The sequence below is a fragment of the Armigeres subalbatus genome, chromosome 1, assembly GCF_024139115.2.
Source record: "Armigeres subalbatus isolate Guangzhou_Male chromosome 1, GZ_Asu_2, whole genome shotgun sequence".
NCBI lineage: Eukaryota > Metazoa > Arthropoda > Insecta > Diptera > Culicidae > Armigeres > Armigeres subalbatus.
The window spans coordinates 60,514,685-60,536,412 of record NC_085139.1 but is presented as its reverse complement, the minus strand read 5'-3'; the positions used below and the strand labels follow the sequence as shown (position 1 = coordinate 60,536,412).

At 41.5% G+C, this 21,728-nt stretch overlaps 1 protein-coding gene across 2 annotated transcripts in view; it reads right to left on the bottom strand.

The window, feature by feature from the left end:
• The window catches only part of LOC134226138 (ecdysteroid-regulated 16 kDa protein), an 87,144-nt gene extending 66,764 nt beyond the window's left edge, over window positions 1-20,380 (bottom strand). Inside the window, exon 1 of one of the 2 annotated variants that reach the window (XM_062706727.1) lies at window positions 20,223-20,380. The gene's annotated coding sequence lies outside the window, so the exon portion shown is untranslated. Of the gene's footprint in view, window positions 1-4,636; window positions 4,942-20,222 lie in introns of those variants that run through there. The other variant, XM_062706721.1, reaches the window with a different exon arrangement.
• Window positions 20,381-21,728: the final 1,348 nt, after the last annotated feature.

Genomic DNA, 21,728 nt, shown 5'->3' with positions numbered 1-21,728 from the left:
GACGGCTCTGACTGCTTCCAAGACCCACGGATTGCTCCTGGAGAATCTGTGTAAGGGGAAATTTTATTGAAGGCATCATAACCAGTCATTCGACTTCTCTTTTCTAGTGGTTTCGATTAGGAATCGAGAAATGAATATAAAAGGGACCATTGAGGACTCTGACCGCTTTCTGGACCTACAGATTGGCCCAGGAAACCTGTGGAAGGGAACATTTTAGTTTTAGCACCAAAACTAGCCATATAACGGTTCTGTTTTCATGGCTTTGGATCAGGAAGCGAAGTATGAAGTAGGCAGGTTCCCCGTGAGCTATCCGTAGGTCCAGAAAACGGTCAGAACCGTCAATGGTCCATTTCTTGTTCATACTTCACATTCTGATTGAAATCCATGAAGAAAGAGCCGTCCATTGTTTGTTTTTTGTGCTGAAACTAAAATGTCTACTTCCACAGTTCCCCGGGGGCAATCCGTAAGTCCTGGAAGCGGTCAGATCCATTAATGATCGAATTTATACTCATACTTCGCTTTCTGATCACGAAAAAAAGCCCTCGATATATTGGTTTTGGTGCTGCAACTTAAATGTTCCTTTCTACTGGTTTTCCGGGGGGAATCTGAGAGTGGTCAGAGTCATCAATGGTCAATTTTATATTAATACTTTGCTTATATTAAAGAAGAGCTGTCGAATGATTGATTTTGGTGTAAAAACTAAAATGTCCCCTTCCACAGGTTCCTCGTGGGCAACCAGTAGGTCCTGGAACCGGTCAAAGCTGTCAATGGTCCTTTTATATTTGTACTTTGCTTCCTGATCGAAAACCTATAAAAAGAGCCGTCGAATAACTGGTTTTTGTGCTAAAACTTATATGTTCCCTTCCACAGGTTCCGCGGGGGCAATCCTTGGGTCCTGGAAGCTGTCAGAGCCGTCAATGATCCATTTTATTTTCGTACTTCGCTTCCTGATCGATAACCATGAATGAAGAGCTGTCGAATGGCTGGTTTTGGTGCTAAAACTAAAATGTCCCCTTCCACAGGTTCCTCGGGCCAATCCGTAGATCCTGGAATCGGTCAGAGCCGACAATGGACCATTTTATATTCATACTTCACTTCTTGATCGAAAACCATGCAAAAAGAGCCGTCGAACGACCGGTTTTGGTGGTAAAACTAAAATGTCCCCTTCCACAGGTTCCCCGGGGTCCAATCCGTAGATCCTGGAAGCGGTCAGAGCCGACAATGGACCATTTTATATTCATGCTTCGCTTCCTGAACGAAAACCATGAAAAAAGAGCCGACGAACGACTGGTTTTGGTGGTAAAACTAAAATGTCCCCTTCCACAGGTTCCCCGGGGCCAATCCGTAGGTCCTGGAAGCGGTCAGAGCCGTCAATGATCCATTTTATTTTCATACTTCGCTTCCTGATCGAAGACCATGTAAAAAGAGCCGTCGAACGACTGGCTTTGATGGTAAAACTAAAATGTCCCCTTCCACAGGTTCCCCGGGGCCAATCCGTAGATCCTGAAAGCGGTCAGAGCCGACAATGGACCATTTTATATTCATACTTTGCTTCCTGATCGAAAACCATGAAAAAAGAGCCGACGAACGACCGGTTTTGGTGGTAAAACTAAAATGTCCCCTTCCACAGGTTCCCCGGGGCCAATCCGTAGATCCTGGAAGCGGTCAGAGCCGTCAATGGACCATTTTATATTCATACTTCGCTTCCTGATCGAAAACCATGAAAAAAGAGCCGTCGAATGTCTGATTTTGGTGCTAAAACTTAAATGTCCCCATTCACAGGTTCCCCGGGGACATCTCAGCAACTCCAGGATCCGTTTATTCAATTGGTTTTTCATTCTGGACACATTAGAGCCCCTCTAGAATAAAATCATAGTGGCTGATCTATCAAAAAGCGAGATTCAAATGAAGTTGTGGCCTGACCCCTTTAATAAGTATCGATCGGAACCGATTTTAAAGAAATGGCCATATCTCACTTGATTCTGGTCCGATTCTAAATCTCAATATATGGTTCCAATCAGCAAGAGCCCTACTTCATTTGTGGTTACTAATATTATTCAATTTTTAACTACAACTTCTCCTAATATCCACCTCAAATTTACGGTTTGGAACCTACCTACCGGAATATCTCCGGAATCCGGTGGCCATAGTCGGTTCCATGGACATACCGTCAAACTGCATTAATTTTCTAGTTCGGGCATGCCTGAATTGTCAAAATCGGATCATAACTAAGATAGTTACAACACATCTAATTTTACCCAAAATTTGCCTATCCTAATTATTTTGTCCATCCCCTGTAAATAGCTATAGGTGCTGATTCATAAATTAAATCAATCCTTTCGTTGGTTGAACTTCTAGGTAACCGTCCATGAATCCGAATTAAGTTATTGTAGCTAAGAGCTGAACAATTTAAATAAACTAAATTTTGACTCAAATATCAAACACACTGCTCAAGTAGGTTTGAAATTCGGACACTTTGATTCAAATTCCAAATTGCACATAAAACGTTTTTAAATGCCATATTTCTAGTTTTCGTTGTTAGGCGATATGATTTCGAATTGATTAATCGTCTATTTCTATGATCTACCATGTCTAAAATTAAACAACAATTTAACATGCTTTCGAAAGAGCAAACGGGAAGTTTCAATCAAATATTGAGGACAAAATCAAATGTTCGAAATATGAGTCTGAAAGTAAATACTAAATGTTGGTAAATATTTTATTTAGGTCATGGGAGTTATTACAAATAAAGTCTGTCTACATGAAATTTCGAAGGCTCGGTTATTATCTTATGGAATGAAATGCCATTTTATCAGGTCCAAACACAATTTTGAAAATGACTAAAATTGACTAAAAAATGACTAAATTTGAAAATGACAAAATGGGGTCAATACTGTATTTCAAAAAGTACTTCGAAAAGCGCCTGAGCAAGTACCTGTGAATGTTTCCTCTTCAAAGCAAACTCAGTTTTTTTAACTCTGAGAACTCGGTTTCCGAGGGTTGTGTAGTCATGTATTTTGGAATTTCTGATTTGTTTAGGAACTCAAATTTTGTTAGAAACCCTAGAATACTGTTAATTTATATACATTATTATAAATCAGGTAAAGTTTAAAAATGGAAACTCATCGCTGGCGCATCTATATAGTTGCTCCGTTTCTTTAACGCAGTGAGTGCAAAATAAGTTTTCCAAGAATAGAAAAAGATAGAATCACCATCTGTGACCAGCAGATGTCTCACAGACTGAACACTTTACACCTAGCATGAGATAATGGACATGCCATTTACAGAACACCCAGTGAACCAGTGGAGGATTTTTCGCTTTACAGAAAGATTCCTCCTAACCAGGGTGGGAATCGAACCCATGGTATGAGTATGCGCATACTCCACGACATATATATATATATATATATATATATATATATATATATATATATATATATATATATATATATAGTGACTGCCACTATTATATATATATATATATATATATATATATATATATATATATATATATATATATATATATATATATATATATATATATATATATATATATATATATCTAGACGTTGCACAAAATAACACATGTTTGATTAATCATAAAATGACATTGGCATTGTTTGCTTCGGGAAAAGGAACTAACATTTAAGGTCACTCCTGACGGAATCCAAGATTAAAAGTGCTCGCGTTTTCGGGGGCACACCACAGAGGCGGCGCACAACTGTCATTTTTGTTAATTTAGCTTTGCTGCGTCGCAGCATGCGTGAAATAATAAAAATGACAGTTGTGCGTTGCTTCCGTATCGAGGGATGAGCCCCCGAAAACGCGAGCACTTTTAATCTTGGATTCCGTCAGGAGTGACCTTAAGTTGAAGGTGGCTGGATTTGATTCTCGGTTCGGTCCAGGAAATTTAGAGTGTTTTGGTGATGAAGATTTTATGCTAAATAAAGATGACAAAGAAAATATTGCCCTTAACAATTCACGTTAGATTCTATAATCCAACTTACAGATTACTTCTCGAAGTCCTATAACTTTTATATTTATAAATTATCTTCAGAATTATGCAATCCACGTCTTCTAAAAGTACGAAAAATCAAATTTTAATACCACAACCCACCACAGTACTACAACCTAATACGATGTTCCTTCATATACTGAGCTGAGGCTGCAGATGAGTTCCACCAAACAATTTCTCACATTTAGAATCCGCATCGTTAGTTTTATAGCTCAATGGCACTGGAGAATATTTACTTGTTTTGATTATCCACTCGGTAAAGCTCTGCATGGAGGCAAAAATAAAACTAAGCAGGAGCTAGATCCCATATTCAACACAGTACAAAGCATGAATTTCGTATAGATAGATAAAGCATCGAAAGATTTAATCAGGTAGCAGGACACGAACTTGCATTCAGCCGCATACTATTTATCAATATACATATTACATATGTATGTATGCTTAGCCATACTTCTTGAATCTGAAACAAATTATTTGCAAATGAATTTTACGAAGTATACAGTTGAAAAATTTAACAAGTATGTCATTAAACATTTACATACTTATTCAGCATTTGAAATTCGTTATGGATCACATTTTAAATTTTTCATATCTGCTTGATACGACATTAAAATCACTTACTCAGATTTAATAGCTGCAAAACACAGTAAATTGGATAAATCCACTCAAAAGAAACTTTCACTACACACTATTTTCCCTTTTCACGTAGCAATGTGTGACGAAATTATTTTTTCTTTCTTGAATGGTGAATGTGCCTGATGCGCCAATGCTCTTTTCTTTTTCACGACGCTTGTTTTTGGCACGAATTTATCAGCGGGCGGTGGCAGTCACTCTCAAGACTCTCCACCAAACCGAATTCCCTCGCTTCACTGAACGCAACTGGACGGGAACTTCTGGCCAAACGCCGCGTACGAATAGGACTGGAGTCGTGATCCTCCGGTGAGGTTTGTTTTATACACAAAGGCGTAACTATGTTAAAGCATCCCGATGCCTACGTTGCCGCAAGTGCGCGGTGCCTTTCCACACAAGGAACTGGACGGGCAGTCCCTACAGCTTGACGCAGGTGAGGCGTGAGTAAAATCTTGATCATGACGGGAATAATGGAATCAGCTTCTTCCTATTATTGAGCGGCGCGGCGCGGCGCGACGTTAGAACAACAGTCTGGCGATGTTGTTGGGTAGCCGGCTCGTATATACGCTTTGACCGGCACAGTGTCTGAATTGCAACGCAAAACCGGATAAAACACGGTAAGTTGTTTGCCATCGTGATCAACTCCGTGTAGAAATGATGTGCTGATTGTATAAAACCAACTGATATCTGTTTAGTTCATCTTTGATTTCTTGTAACAGCGCCCGACAAAGTTATCAGCAGCGAAATTTGGAGACGGACCGTCCCCGGGAATGACACAATCTGCAAAAAGTGTTTCTGACCGGCAGTCGATGAACACGAACCATATTGCTCGTAAACGAGTAACGCAGATGAAGTAGACTGCACATGATGAAAAGGCGTCTAAATTATTAGTTAGGGTAAAACGCCCAATAGTGGACCCCCTAGTAGCGAAATTTTGCTCTTCCTGGCATAAGGAGTGGAAATTGTCAAAATATTAATTTTGCGTGAAGTCTAACATCAAGCTCTGCATCTCCTCTTCACGATACATACATAAAACACTCAAATACTCGACGTTATTCTTTGAAATTAACATTCTAAAGTTGGACTAAATTTGCCCTATAGTAGACCCCTGGGGAAGTCCATAATAGGAAATTGCTTTCCTATAGTCGACACTTCATTTGATTTTCATGTTTCGTTTCGGGACGCTCTTCTTCCCTATTATGGACCCCCAAAATATTCCTATAATGGACACTCTCGTGTTCATTTTTATAGAATTGTAAAAAATCAACTAATTTTACTTTCCAGAGCATTTTCAATGCATGTAATCAAATCATAGGACTGTAAGGTAGGTTCTCCCGATGGAATTTCATAGCAAAATATTTCCATTGTGCTGTAATAATGAAAAAATGTCTGGAGGGTCCACTATTGGTTGGGGGTCCACTATTGGGCACTTTACCCTAAATCAGCAATTGTCAATCGGTATACATCTCAACAATAAAGGTCGAATGTCTACGATGAACCGGGTTCGCAGCTAATTGGCAGGGTTCAAAGTTCTCGCTGAATCTCATGGAAGGGGATAAATATTCATGTGAGCTTCCGTCGAGAGAACGATTTGCGAAAACGAGACTCGAAAACGAGAAAGTAGGTATTAGATTGTCTATGGCGCTGTAAATATTCACTCTATTTTTTATCTACTCAGCTTCCGTAAAATTGTATTGCCATCTCTTTTTTTCCCACGGAAATTTTACTCAATTTCCGTTAAAAGTGAGACTACTTTTGATAGTTTAATTGAGTAAAATTCCCGTTGGGAAAACAGGGCGAAACAATTTTATCTAGTCACTGAGTAGAAGAAATTGAAGTGTTGTGATCAGGGCGATACTTGACGACCTTGATGTCCTTTTATAACATCACAGTAGCCAAAATTATATATATGAGAAAGAGCATTCCACGACAATAAAGGTTTCGATCAGACTCTTTATGCAAAATCTGGATTTCTATGGTTGAGTCATGTTGATCACAATAGCTGCATAGGATAACAGCGGATCTAGCGTTGTGATACTTTTTCTATTACGACCTTTGATTGACAATTGTGATATACTTTTCTAGAAATTGCGGCCTTTAGGTATATTATATTGATCTTGGATTGTTTGAGAGCCTAGGGCCTGCTGTACTTGATATACCATCATTCCTTGCTTCTTCTTAGTTACGGAAAATTTGGTTGTAGCAAGGCATAGCAAATCGTGGTTTCATAATGTTTGTCTTAGATATGAATCAATGGTTTCTGAGGTACATTGGCATTGATAATGCTACACCAATCTTTTTGTAATTAACTGTCAACAGATTTAGTTGGAACCTCTTTTCAGATGAAAAATGCAGATTTGCATCACAGCATCCCTGCTCACGAGAAAAATGAAGAATGCCTCTGCAATCAATCCGGACACTTTCAAGCTTGGTCGTAACGCGTGTTATTATGCAGCAAGACCAGAACATCAACCATAGAGGCACGTGCAACTAAGCTGATCCAGGTGGCACGTTCATAACATGGTAACTGCAATAAAAAGTGCAACCGAGTGAAGAAATTATCCATCCACTTGGCACAATAACCTATTCATTAAAAGATAAGAAAGTCGTAATCGTAGCGATTGCTGAACGATTGAAAACGACAATCGATTATTTTGGTCTGCGTTAGCGTGCTTCTCAAAGAACAGTTTGGTGGTAGTTTGACCATGTAGCTGCCTGGTTTGAGTTGTTGTTTTGCAATTAACATTGATGTTTGTACTCGAGGTTATTGGCACAAAGTCAATTTATATTGGAATGCAAATACCATGAATACTATTCGCCGGAGTAAATATTATAACTGTTGATTTGGAGCATTATTACCGTTCTACCGTGCTCCCAAATAATTTGGCGGCATTCGTGACATTCTCTGGAACTTTTTCTTGTTCGGATTGATTGTTTGACGTAGGACTACGTCTGTCTATATTGGGGTACACTTAACAATTGAGAAAATCGGGGACCGTCACGAAAATATGATAGATTTAAACTTTAATATCACAGCCGTTTCTCGATAGATTTTCAATTCGATCAAGGATGAGTCAACGCTTCTTTGTATTCATATGAAAATACTATTTTTTGTACTAAATATTTATTATCGATAATTGATAAAAAGTTTAGAAATAGGTAAACTAACCAATCACGTACATGCATCACTAGCACAGACATCAAAAATCAATCACTTGTGGGTTTGGATCTAATCCTCAGTTTGAACAAGATTTCACGCAGAGCGGACGCATCAAAGCGATCGCAGCGGAGCGGACACAGCATCACGGAGGCGCTGGTAACATTTTCAACGGAAATCAATCGCATTGGTGGTGGTGCTCGATGTGTTGCTGCAGATCAATCAACCTCAATGAACCAGCATTTCATATGAAAAAAGGGTTGACCATAAAAATAGCACTGTGGCAATTCCGCACCGCCAGTGCCGATGCTCAATTTCCGAGGTAGAACTGACCGCAGCACACGCGATCAGCACGGTGGAGGATTGGATGAGCGCTAGAGGCCTGCAGCTCGCTCAACATACGACGGAGGTGGTTATCGTCAACAACCGCAAGTCGGTTCAACATGCAGTGATTCACGTGGGTGAAATCGCGATCGCATCAAAACGGAGTTTGAAGCTCCTTGGGGTCGTAATAGACGACAAGCTGACCTTCGCCAGCCATGTCGACTACCCGTGCAAGAGGGCTTCGACTGCTGTTGCGGCATTATCGAGGATGATGTCCAACAGTTCCAAAGTGCGTGTGCCAGTAGACTTAGGCTACTGGCAGGCGTTGCCGTATCTATTCTTAGGTACGGCGGCCCGTCCTGGGCGAGAGCTCTGGGGGTAACCAGTTACCTGCGGAAGCTGGAGAGCACGTACCGCTTAATGTGTCTCAGAGACCAGAGTGATATCTGCCTAACGCACGATATCACACGATGCAGCTTGCGTGATTGCGAGCATGATGCCAGTCGGGCTGGTCATGCGGGAAGACGAGGAGTGTTTCGAGCTACGAGGCACCAGAGGAGCCCGCGAACGCATCAGGGTGACTTCGGTTGCCAGATGACAGCGCGAGTAGGATTACTCTTCTAAAGGTAGGTGGACCCACCGACTGATATCTAACATATCGAGCTGCGTGGGAGACCCCATGGGGAAGTTCACTTCCATCTGACACAATTCCTGTCAGGCCATGGCTGCTTCCGGCAGTACCGTCACAGGTTTGGGCACGCGGAGAGCCCCGTCTGCCCTGACTGCCCAGGTTTTGACGAAACTGCAGAGCACATACTGTTCGTATGTTCTCGTTTCGACGTCGAAAGAAGAGCTATGCTAGACGTTTGCGGTCGGGACACAACCCTGGGTACTCTTATCCAGAGGATGTGCCAAGCGGTGGAGAAGTGGAACGCAGTTTCGACTGCAACCACTCAGATTGCCTGCAGCTTGCAGAGAATCTGGCGCGCCGAGCAGCAGTCGACAAGCATGACTAACTTGTGATTGGTTAGTTAGAGCAAAAACAGGCTGAGCGCCGGGAAGTGAATGAGAGGTTTGCACATGTCGAATTAAGGCTCAAGACTCCATCACAATGTTTTGAGAATTAATGACTGTATCGCTTGTTTGTAATAGTGAGGCAATTGGTACGGAAAAGTGCAGCAGCGATAGATACATTTTGTTTACAACTGGGGTGGGTGGAAATGGGGTGTTAAAAATATGCCAGCTGATGCATAATGTTGCCAGACTTGACGAAATGTTTATTCTATATCATAACACATGTTCACGTTGTATCAAATATATGGGTATTTATCGGTTTAAAATTTGTTATTCACCGCTTGGAATTTAACAGAAGCTTACATAACATGTTTAATTATTTATTTCTGGTATATTTGTTCAATCCGACAAACAGCAATGCTTTTTTCCAATAAACAAATCTCGCAACGGTAAGAAATGAGTATTTTCTTGTGTATTTATTTATTTATTTATCATCAGACTAAGGCCGGAGTGGCCTGTGCTGCACATAAAAGACTTCTCCATTCAGCTCGGTTCATGGCTGCACTTCGCCAACCACGCAGTCTGCGGAGGGTCCGCAAGTCGTCCTCCACCTGATCGATCCACCTTGCCCGCTGTGCACCTCGCCTTCTTGTTCCCGTCGGATCGCTGTCGAGAACCATTTTCACCGGATTACTGTCCGACATTCTGGCTACGTGCCCGGCCCACCGCAGTCTTCCGATTTTCGCGGTGTGAACGATGGATGGTTCTCCCAACAGCTGATGCAACTCGTGGTTCATTCGCCTCCTCCACGTACCGTCCGCCATCTGCAACCCACCATAGATGGTACGCAACACTTTCCTTTCGAAAACTCCCAGTGCGCGTTGGTCCTCCACGAGCATCGTCCAGGTCTCGTGTCCGTAGAGAACTACCGGTCTTATAAGCGTTTTGTAGATAGTCAGTTTGGTACGGCGGCGAACTCTATTCGATCGGAGCGTCTTGCGGAGTCCAAAGTACGTACGATTTCCAGCCACTATGCGTCTCCGAATTTCTCTGCTGGTATCGTTATCGGCGGTCACCAGTGAGCCCAAGTACACGAATTCTTCAACCACCTCGATTTCGTCACCACCGATACAAACTCGTGGTGGGTGGCTCACATTGACCTCTCTTGAGCCTCTTCCTATCATGTACTTCGTCTTCGACGTGTTGATGACTAGTCCAATCCGCTTAGCTTCGCTTTTCAGTCTGATGTAGGCTTCCTCCATCCTCTCAAAGTTACGTGCCATGATATCAATGTCGTCGGCGAAACCAAATAACTGGACGGACTTCGTGAAAATCGTACCACTCGTGTCAATCCCTGCCCTTCGTATTACTCCCTCCAAAGCGATGTTGAATAGCAGACACGAAAGACCATCACCTTGCCGTAACCCTCTACGGGTTTCGAAGGGACTCGAGAATGCCCTGAAACTCGAACTACGCACATCACCCGATCCATCGTCGCCTTGATCAACCGTATCAGTTTATCCGGAAATCCGTGTTCGTGCATTAGCTGCCATAGCTGGTCCCGATCGATTGTATCATATGCGGCTTTGAAGTCGATAAATAGATGATGTGTGGGCACGTTGTATTCGCGGCATTTCTGCAATACCTGACGTATGGCGAACACCTGGTCTGTGGTAGAGCGTTCACCCATAAATCCCGCCTGGTACTGCCCCACGAACTCTCTTGCAATTGGTGTTAGTCGACGGCATAAAATTTGGGAGAGTACCTTGTAGGCGGCGTTCAGCAATGTGATTGCACGGTAGTTGCTATAATCCAGCTTATCGCCCTTTTTGTAGATGGGACACACGACACCTTCCATCCACTCCTGCGGCAGAACCTCATCCTCCCAAACCTTGGTAATCACCCAGTGCAGCGCTCTAGCCAGTGCTTCACCACCGTGTTTAAACAGCTCTCCTGGTAGTTGGTCAACTCCAGGGCTTTGTTGTTCTTCAGCCGGCCGATCTCCTCCTGGATTTCCTGGAGATTCGGAGCCGGAAGTCGCATGTCCTGCGCGCGTGCTCCTAGGTTCATTACCATACCGCCACCGTTGTCTGCCATATCGCCATTCAGGTGCTCTTCGTAGTGCTGCCGCCACCTTTGGATCACCTCACGCTCGTTCGTAAGAAGGTTCCCGTTTTCTTGTGTATGCACATCTTTGTTTGCGTGTTGGCTGGCGTATACGTTGTATTGTTCGAATTGAATGAAGTTGCATCGCGTAGATTTTGTACTCACCATTTCACTTATTGCGCTAGTGAATTTGAGTCTTCCGCATTTTATTGCATTCACAATACGGTCGTCAAATTTGTCTCTCACTTCGATTTTTGGAAAGCAGTTTTCGACAGTTTTTGGACGCAAAGTGAATGTGAAACTCAGTTAGTGAATATGTTTTAGAAGTGATTAAATCAAGGGAACAGTGGGAAAAGATCAAGTGAAAAATCAAGTGGGTGTGTATGTGTTTGCTCCGATCGTTCGGAGTTAGTATGCGTTCGATAAAAATACGAATGCCGGCCCAGGAAAAAAGGCAGTTTTCACCGTTTTTCCTGCGATTCCTCAGTAATTGTTAATTTGGATAAGTGAAAAATTTATATGAAAATGTAATGAATATGCAATGATGAAGGTAAGTCGGCAAATAGCCCCAAAATATTGAATTTAGTTCAAAACTTTATTAGTATTAGTGCGGATTCGAATAAAATCATGGTCATTATCGGATTGATTACGGTTTATAGAGCCTTAAGAGTGTCGCAGCGGGTTGCAACCGCAGTCGCCACCACGAGGCATGGCAGAAGAGTGACCGCATAGGTGTTAGTATGGACTGCATATGCCGAGGTAGGAGGGTCGTAGCGTAGAACTGTTGGTACCTATCGCTATCGACACCTCGAGTCGAGACATGGCAGAGGTGAGTAGAGTGAGCACCCAAGTCAAACTCACATGGTATGTTAAGGGCGAGCACCTAAGTCAGACTCGCATGGCATGTCAGAAGTGAGAACCTAAGTAAGTTCCACATGGTGTGTCAGAGCGTGTGTGAGGAGGAGTGACAGGGTGTGCTAGAGTGAGCACCCAAATAAGGCTCAGACTTGTGTGCTAGAGCATGAATCAGGTGGTAGGGCGAGCATCCAAGTTAGTCTCACATGGTGCGTAAAGGGTGAGCACCCAAGTTAGACTCACATCACAGACAAACAGACATAACACATTGAACATTTACTCATCAAATGCATCGTCGTTCAAATACTAACGACATCTGTTGAATTTTGTTAGTTGGGCAAACCATGAACCAGATGGCGGTAGTGTGCAAACGTCAAACTCGAGCAAATCCGATGCGCGCGCCACGAGTGATCGCTTGGCCAACTAATGATTATTTGAATTGACCAGTAAATCAGTGAACGATGGAAATTTGTCGAGTGTTATGTCTGTTTGTCTGTGCTCACATGGTACGTCAGGGTGTGTCAGAGGGTGTGTTAGAGAGAGAGCACCCAAGTGAGACTCATACGGGATGAGTACCTGTGTGAGCGTGAATGAGCGAGTACGGTGAAGCGTTGTGACACTCAAATTGCAATGTGATTGTGTCATAAAAATCATCAACCATGGATTTGTAGTGGTGGAAACTTCCAATACCAATTCAGTAAACATACACGTGGGGTTCATTTTTTGTTAACAACCGACAACAGTAAACATTGCACGCATTCGGAAGAATTCAGCCCAATTTATAAGCAGTATTAATCAATACAGTCTAAGTATGGGATTAACTGATGGAATTTGTCAGAAAAGCATCAGTTTTTCTTTAGTTTAGGTGAATATTTATGAATTATGTTTTCACGATGCTAGCTGTTTATGTTTACATCCTCAACTGTTGTTGCCAGCTGCTCAAACGCACCAATAACATGATCATTTTTTGCCCCGATTTTTCAATTTTTACAATGCACCCCAAAACAAAATCAATAAGGTATTATTATTGCATCAATACATAATGCGTTAGGAAAAAAATGTTTAATTAAATCGATATTTTACATGTTTCCGCTATGATTTCACAATAGTTCATATCGACATCACTGCAGCTGATGAATGATTGCTTGTATACGACGCTATCGACGACGTGCAGAGTGTTGGAACCGGCGACGTCGTTGGCATGGTGCGGTACTGGGGGAAAATTTTTCACTTCGTTCACTTGCTTTATATATCTTCCCTAAATTAGCGCTATGTGATAATATCATCATACCGCCGCATAGATTGAACTTAGAACTAAGTCCAGATTTACTTTTTTAGTGAGAAGATGGTCAGGTATGTTGGCAATATGTATATCAATTAAATTCATCTGTGCATATCGGGGTGGGTGGGGTGGGTGATTGTTTGACTGTGTTGGTAAGCCGCAAGGCAGCCATTCTGAATGACATGTCATGAAGCCTTAAGTACTGCCTATCCCCCATAAGTAATGCTGGGAGGCAGTTCCTGGGGGAGCCAGGGTATTAGTAGAGAGGGTAACTCAAGTAACCTTCTGTTGCTTGGGTGGGTTTAGGCGGGCTGGCACCAACCCCACTCCCTGACTGATAATTTCAGGTGTCTTTATGCAGATTTGCCTTCATCCTTCTATATATAAAAAAGAAAAAATTGCCGATGCTCAAAATTTATTTCAAATTGTGGTGTCAGTTGGAAAGGAGCATTGGGAAAATAAAATTGGTTCTTCTCAGGATCAACATTTAATGGAAAGAAAGAGTTAATTGCAAAAATGAACTGTTTCGGTGGCATCGGGTTTGGCGTGGTAGCTTGATTGCTGTTAGTGATCCCATCCCATCCCATCAAATTTACTTCATCATCTCCCTCCGACGCGCTATCAAATTCGCTATTTACGATTGAGTTTTGCACTTTGAAGAAAGTTTATTTCGGATAGTCGGATCAACCTTCTTTTGTATAAAATCAATGAAGACGCCACCTCAGCAACACTTTCTACGGCAACCACCCATCGGTGAACGTCGCTCGGAAGACAGATGCCGAAAGATAATGTTTTGTAATATGAAGAAACTTCGTCTTGAGTCAAATTTCTGCTGCTATTCCTCGCAACAATACGCATCTTAGATAAACAACATCTCATAACCAAATTCAGAATCGAGAAAATTTCTTAGGATTCTTAGAATTTGTCATTCTCCGAACGGTCCGTCGTCTGCGGAATCCTGATCGAAATGGCTCCCGTGCGCCGAAATGCTCTAATGAAGTAATTCCATTAGCCCCGCCCCTTCATTAATCGTTATGAGTGCACATTATATTTACACCCATATCAGATCACAAAGAGGCGGGGCTAACGGGCTTAATTTATTAAATACAAGAAAGCTGCTGTTCGGCGCGCGCGAGCCATTCTGATCGGGATTCCACAGAGAGCGGTTCGACATTCGATGCAGCGGAGCGGAAACAGCAGCACGAAGGAGTGTGTGGCAGTGTACTTTGTTGAAGTCTAGGAAAAAAAGCTGGTAGGGACACGGCAAGTGTTTCTGTCTGCGGGCCGTACGTTGGGCAGCCCTGAACTGTTGTCATGTGTAATTGTAAACGATTTGAATAAACAACAAGAGAGAAAAAACAGTATTTTTTTTGACGTAGAACTGCGTCTGTCTTTTCTATATTGGGGTACACTTTACGATTGCAAAAAAATGAAAATCGTCACGAAAATATGATAGACTTTGATCGTTAATATCTCAGCCGTTTCTTGATGGATTTTCAATTTTCTTGGACCATTCGATCAAGCAAGAGTCAACGCTCCGATGTACACTGAAGTTGTTTATTACGCGGTTATTTTTACAGGAATCGTTTTTTATGCAATTTTTTATTTACTCGAGTTTCTGGATTTCCGCGGTTCCTTCAGACATATTTTGGGATTTACGCGGTTTTTTACGTTGTTTTAATTTACGCGGCCCATATCTTCCGCGTAAAAACCGACTCTAGTGTGTTACAACATCTATGTATGATAATATTTACTAAAACTTGCTAACAGTTTAGCACTTGGTTTCGGTCAATCAGTCAATCTCGTAAGTGCATCGGAAGCTTCTTCTTCCATAGCACTACATTCCAACTAGAACTTGGCCTGCTTTTCAGCTTAGTAATTTATCAGCATTTCTTTAGTTATTCATTGAAAGCTTTTTTTAAGTCCGCCATTGCAGGGCTTTCAGCTGGTGCAGTTCGTTTATGCTAACTTAAACGTGCGTTTTCCTTGGAAAGCTTGGGGGCATTTGAAGTCTGATGATGCAGTAGAGGGGATCAGAATCTTCTTCGCTGCTGAAGTGAATGCGTTTTTGCTGATTCGTAGGTGTCTGCCGGAGTAAACGCTAAGTCCGACGCAATTCACGTGAAGGAATAATAATTATTATCAATAACGCCGTTGACAGCCCAGCTTTCGCAATGGGTTTTTCTGTAATGAGCCACCACGGGCTTGGACTGACTTAGCGATGGGTGGTAAGTCTCTGTAGCAGTTTGCGTCGCTGATGGTTGCAGCTGTACACTATTAGCCAGGCTTGTGCTTTCCAAATTGTGTAATCGATTATTATTTAAAATAATATAAACCTAATTAATACCAATTTAATGTCAACAATGAAGTTCAATCGGATGTTTGGCATTGTTACCAATGCTTCAAATCGAGATGCAATTATCGAACGATTTTTACTCTCTAGCGAGTTTTTATCAATTGGTAATTTGGATATGTGAACGGTTGGGAGTGTTGTTCATCCTCGATTATTTGAAAAATTTATTTTTATCTTCATTTTCAAATGTTGGTCCAAAAATTATATACATCACATCGAAAGCAGATTCAGTCTGGGCTTGAAAAACGCTTGCTTTGGTCTCATCGCACAGAATAGTCGAAATTACATACAGCTACGTAGATTACATACAGCTACGTAGTTCAACGTCACCTTTGCGTACAACCCGATTGGGCTGAACCTTTAAGTTTTTTAAATAATTGTGTTCTCGCAACTAGTATTTCATTATCATATAAACGTTCAATCAGGTGAACATTATACCATTTCGATAACCAATTGCATAGAGTACTTTATGTAGCGGAACGCCAATCCGGTTGGTTTTCTAAGAGTTTTTTAAATATCGTCTGTCGTCTTCTTCTTCTTCATGCAACCTTAATTTTCCAATAGGCTTCCTCATAACACTGGACAACGCAGCATCTATTCGGTTTCTACGAGCCGCATGCCAACCACGAAGATAGTCGTGCAACCAAAACTCATAACGATTTTCGTAGTCACTTTTTCATATACCTAATTGATTGCACGTCAATATAGGAGGACTTGTTATGAACAGAATGGTGTCTCAAATAAACAAATGGTAGGAAATCTGGTAACATAAATGTATCGAAAACATTCTCAACGCCTTTATACATTATTACAATATACCTACATTATTACATTATTACAAAGGTTTGAAAAAATCATCATGACTATTTGGTTGCACGATGCGCGTCAACGAGAATGCGACGAGTAGCCGTAAATACACTTCAACTCGTCAATACTGTGGCTTTTCGGGCTGCGACGATGACTTTTGTCAGTCCCAAGATGAATACACCACTAGGTGTTCCAATCTGCCAAATTCACGATTCAGCCATCTTGGATTTTAGTATGGGAGAGCCAGCCGGTTTGTTTATGTTTTGCACCGAAAATGAATTTTTCACCCCCGCCTTCTTCTCGTCCACAAATTGGGAAGATTGAAACACCTAGCTGTGTATTCATCTTGGTCAGCCCTGCACAAAAGTACATATACGTTCGCCCTACAACGCCTTTCCGTATATTTTACCGGCAGTCGCCCAGCATCGTTGTCCAGTTTTCCGATACTGTATGCTGTGCGAACTATCCAATGGATTTCAATGCTTTATCGACTAGTGAATGCCAAAGACCACAGTCGGCATGCGACATGCAACCATTATTGCAATTTCTCATTTTCAAAGAGCGATGTCACGCAATGTTAACATATCTGCCACTCTCAATCTCCATAGAAACGCGAAGTATGAAAGAGATAGGGTAAAAGTTCCAATAGTCGTGGGTGTTCCTATAGTTGCGGTAGTGCTATTTTTACAAAATTCACGTCTCAAACGCAGCAACCCATCTAGTTCACCAATTTGTTGACATGTCAATAGACGAAATAACAGAAAATAGTTATGGATTTCCCGTAAAATCGGTAAAGTATCATTTAAATACCTTAAATTTGTCTCAGCCTTGCACCAATAGTTGCGGTAGTGTTCCCATAGTTGCGAGTCCCATATGAAAACAATGAGATTCGCAACTATAGGAACCCGTATTAAAAATTACCGCAATTATTGGAACACTGCACCAATAATTGGAGATACCATTTTAGGAAACAATGATGGGTGTTGCTGCAATAAGCTCAGTTTTTGGATGAAATATAAGAATAACCTTTCATATGCCCACTCGAGGTAAGTGGAATGAAGTATGGACTTGGTGTGAACCAACAAATAGTGATAGAACGTGCTTAGTTCCTCCACTATTGGGTCTTTTACCCTACTACAAAAATCCTAAAAATGTTTATACCGTGGCAGGGCACGAAAGTGTCCAATATCTGCTTTATTTTTGTGTTTATTTCCACTTTTAACTCGGTGGATTAAAGGTATATGAATAATTTGTCGAGTAGTCATCATTATTTATATAAAATTAGTATTAAGGTATTAAAATAATATGAAATTCTTAAAACAAAGCACAACACCCTTTCGTAACTGCTATTCAGTCGAAATTGAACAAAAAGCTAACGATACTTTTTTATGGTCGGCTGAAATAGAAAAAGGCGCTTATGGCGATCACGACCTTTTGCAGTACTGCGTGCAACAGTTCAACAGATTGACGCTGCTCAAGCTTCATCGGATTTAGTTCACCTTTTATTCGAAGGCGGGCTTCTGTGCAACATACCGACGCGTCTCAAACCTATTATGAATCAGAGCGCCCGGCATCTAGACAGCTTCACGCCAACCACCAGCTACACTGCACGCATTATACAAGGTATTCCGGATAACTTGTATCAGTGGTTGCACCTGCTTGCATTGAGTGCCTGAGGTGTGGTGCATATTAGTGCGCCTTTTTTCTCATCCGAACGTCTGACTTGTGGATATGTAGCAAGATTCATGCTGATTACGGCCGATTGTTAATACATGCCTCCACAGAAGAAGAGAATGAAAAATCGAATGATGCTGAAAGGGTGCAGCGGCAATGCGTTTTTTTTCTTTTTGCATTGTTAGACGACCAGACTTCTTCGGGCGACGGAATGAATTTATAAATTTGATTATTAGTTTGCAGTTTATAGGTTTGTTACCGTAATGGAAATGATATACAGCTATAATAAGAAATTAATTTCACTTTCATCCGAAGTTATAAATTCAAATCTCGATCAACTCAGAATTTTTCTCTTGAAAATAGCTTGCTCCTGATTTATACAACGAGCAAGCATACTGTGTCTTATAGGACGACATTGAATCTATGGTTAAAAAACTTGATCACATTGGAGCGGGGATTAGTACTGACTTGCATAATCTCAGAAAAGTACACTTAAAGAGTTTGTTTTGCAATGTCGCATATATTAAAATATTATTGGGCTTCCCTCGAGACCATCCAACTATTCTGAAGTGCAATATTCTGATATTGTTTATCAGAGCCAGAGCCTCAAACATTCATCTTCATGAAGCAATTTCAGTCCGAATTTTGACAAACATCGCATGATTATTCAAAACATAGAATGACATAGTCAGATAACTACTCCACCAACTCATTCATTCGACTGTCGCTGAATGCGCTTTCTATGTGCAGAAAAAAACATAATTAGCATTGTTTATATTGATGTTTACCGTTAAACGTGCCTTGTGGATGAAAATCAGATTCAGCTCTATGTGATAAATTACTTTACTCATTTAAAACGTGTTCAGATTTCAGATAATTTATCAATTTGTAGAATGTACATAAATATTCAATGACTAATATTCAACCGAATATTGACAGTCCAGAGCCGACCATGAATGTATCTGGAAGTGAGCTGACAAGTGAAGAGAGGTGGACGTCACCAAAAGTTTTCGATTATTTTACACTCTGTTGTTTATTGCTTAACTACCACTTGAAATGAATTAGGCTGCGCCTTATTTCACGAAATGAACAGAGACTAAACATGAAAGTGACAGCTTAGACATTGTATTAGGCTCCTATAGTTTCCAATAAGACATATTTTATCAAAAACGATTTGACGTCAAAATTAATCTACGTCTTCAGTTTGGATCGGTGACTTCGGTTCGAGTGAGATAGTCCTGAGAAATTAGCATTAGCATTAGCATTGAGCAATTCGCACAAATTCGTAGGTGGTACAAGCCAAGACTATTGTATGAGAGTAGCATCACTTTCATCCGTTACCACAGATATTGATTTGGGACTAATCATTATCTCTTAGATGGAAGCAATGCACCCTCCAATAGTCGAGATTTGTCCTGGCCACGTCCTTGCGAATGCTGATGAAGGGGAAGGATGGTTAGTTGGACACCTACTTAAGAAAGATGCAGAGAACTCTACGACCTCTCATAGGTGCCACGGGAGGTTTTGGGATTGTGTGGAAGGTTAGAACAGTAGGAATCGTTTTGGTAGAACGTGAAACACAGAAAGAACTAAGATAGAAATACAACCATGCCACTAGACCACCGAGCTCGTCTCGATAGTCCTGAGAAATATGCTAAAATTGTCACTAATCTCCATGTTGCTCTGACAATTATCAGTATTTTCTATTCATTGCATGTTCCCACCCGTGACAGTAATGATAAACTAATCAACCCCATTACATTCAATGCTCGTGTCTACACCTTCAGCTTAACGTCCAAAACTACTTCCTACAAATCAATTGTCCATTGATCGACATCACCCGCAACTTTATTTATAGCAATTGGTAAACAAACACCACATGGAAGCAGGTAAACTGGTACGCAATACTTAACGGTCTCTTCTTGCGATTTCCTATTCTGCGCACCGTCCCTTCTTCCAATTTAATTTCTACACTAATAAGCCCGAAGCTACTGCCACTACTCACGCAAGGTATGTGTAGATCGCAATCCAAAACTATTTCAGCAGGTCTCCTGAAAGCGCGTCTGATTTCCACCGCCCACACACTGCACACGATCACCGCTCAAAGCCGACTGTTTAGTGCGCGGGTTCGTCGTTCGGTTCTGATCTGACCGCGCTGCCGCCATCGCCACCGCTGCGACTAGATAGGCTGCCCCGCTAGGGGTTAGGCACTGCCCCTCACTTTCAAGACCATGGATTAATGATGATCGACCCGAAGTGCACTCGCACATGTTGAGAAAAAACGCAGCCGAATCAATCATCGATCTACCTGTTTTCGTCTGGTGCGACTAAGGGTAGAGGAGTCATTAAGTACCCACACCAGTTCTCAATCAACCATGCTTGGAACCAGTCGGCAGCTTGGATGGGGTGTTTCTAAAAGATAGGGAAATGCTGCCTTGAGGTGTTCGATTCTAGCATGGCTGGTAGACCAAGTGAGAGATGGTGGCCTAATGCGCACTTTGTGCGGACTTCATGCCCTAGACAACTCGACAATTTTCAAACTGTCAATGAGCTTGAATAAAGTTTTTGTGAAGTCGCAAAGGAACTCGTGAGCAGTTTGTTGTGCTAACAAGCAGAATACAACAGATATTATAAAGATGTTTTAAGCGATAAAATATTGCCCTAGCGATTTTTATTGCCCTATCAACATCTGAAAGCCATGATGCTTTAGTTGCAAGTTGCAAGCTACCGAATACAATTAAGGTACACCCAATCTGCATGTTGATCAATGATCGATAAACCCACCCTCTGATCTGATGCGACATCAACTGTCTATTGCCTGGTTATCGGTTTCTTAGTCTGGAGGATAAAACCCTTTGGTTTCAGATTATGGACTGTACACATATTACGTAAGCACTTATGGGGCCTCCTCCCCCATTTTCTCATGCACCAAGTTATTCAGTTATTAATTGAAAGCTTTTCTATGTCCGCCATTTGTGAACGGGATGTTTTTGGTCTATTCTTTATGGTTTTATACTGCCGTATTATATTTAAAATGAGAAATATAAATCTATTTTTTAATATACTATTATTTCTAATGTATACTTCGATGGTGCATTCAAGACTGCTGCCCCCAAATCGATAATCGGTTCACCGAATCGGACGCACGTATGTACGCGTGCGTGCTAGTTCTCCCTGAATCGCCAGATCGTTCATCCGAAGCATCCGCGTGTAAAGGCACAGCAAAGAGAATTGTTATTTTCTAAAAGAGCTTTTTTGTACTTAAATTGATCGTCGCTAATGACTTCGCTCAAGGTCAGCAAGTTTAGCCGGCGCCGGTGCTTCGACTGATATGAGATGAGACGAAAAGTTGATGTGAAGAGAACGGACGAAGCATACAATGTATTATAATTTATTATACCTACGCTCAGGCTTGTAAAATGTCATCTGCATGTCATTTGACTAATTTGTTCATAACTTTCTTTAGAAGCCAAATTTATTGCATAATTTTAGATGTACTCATAACGCTTGA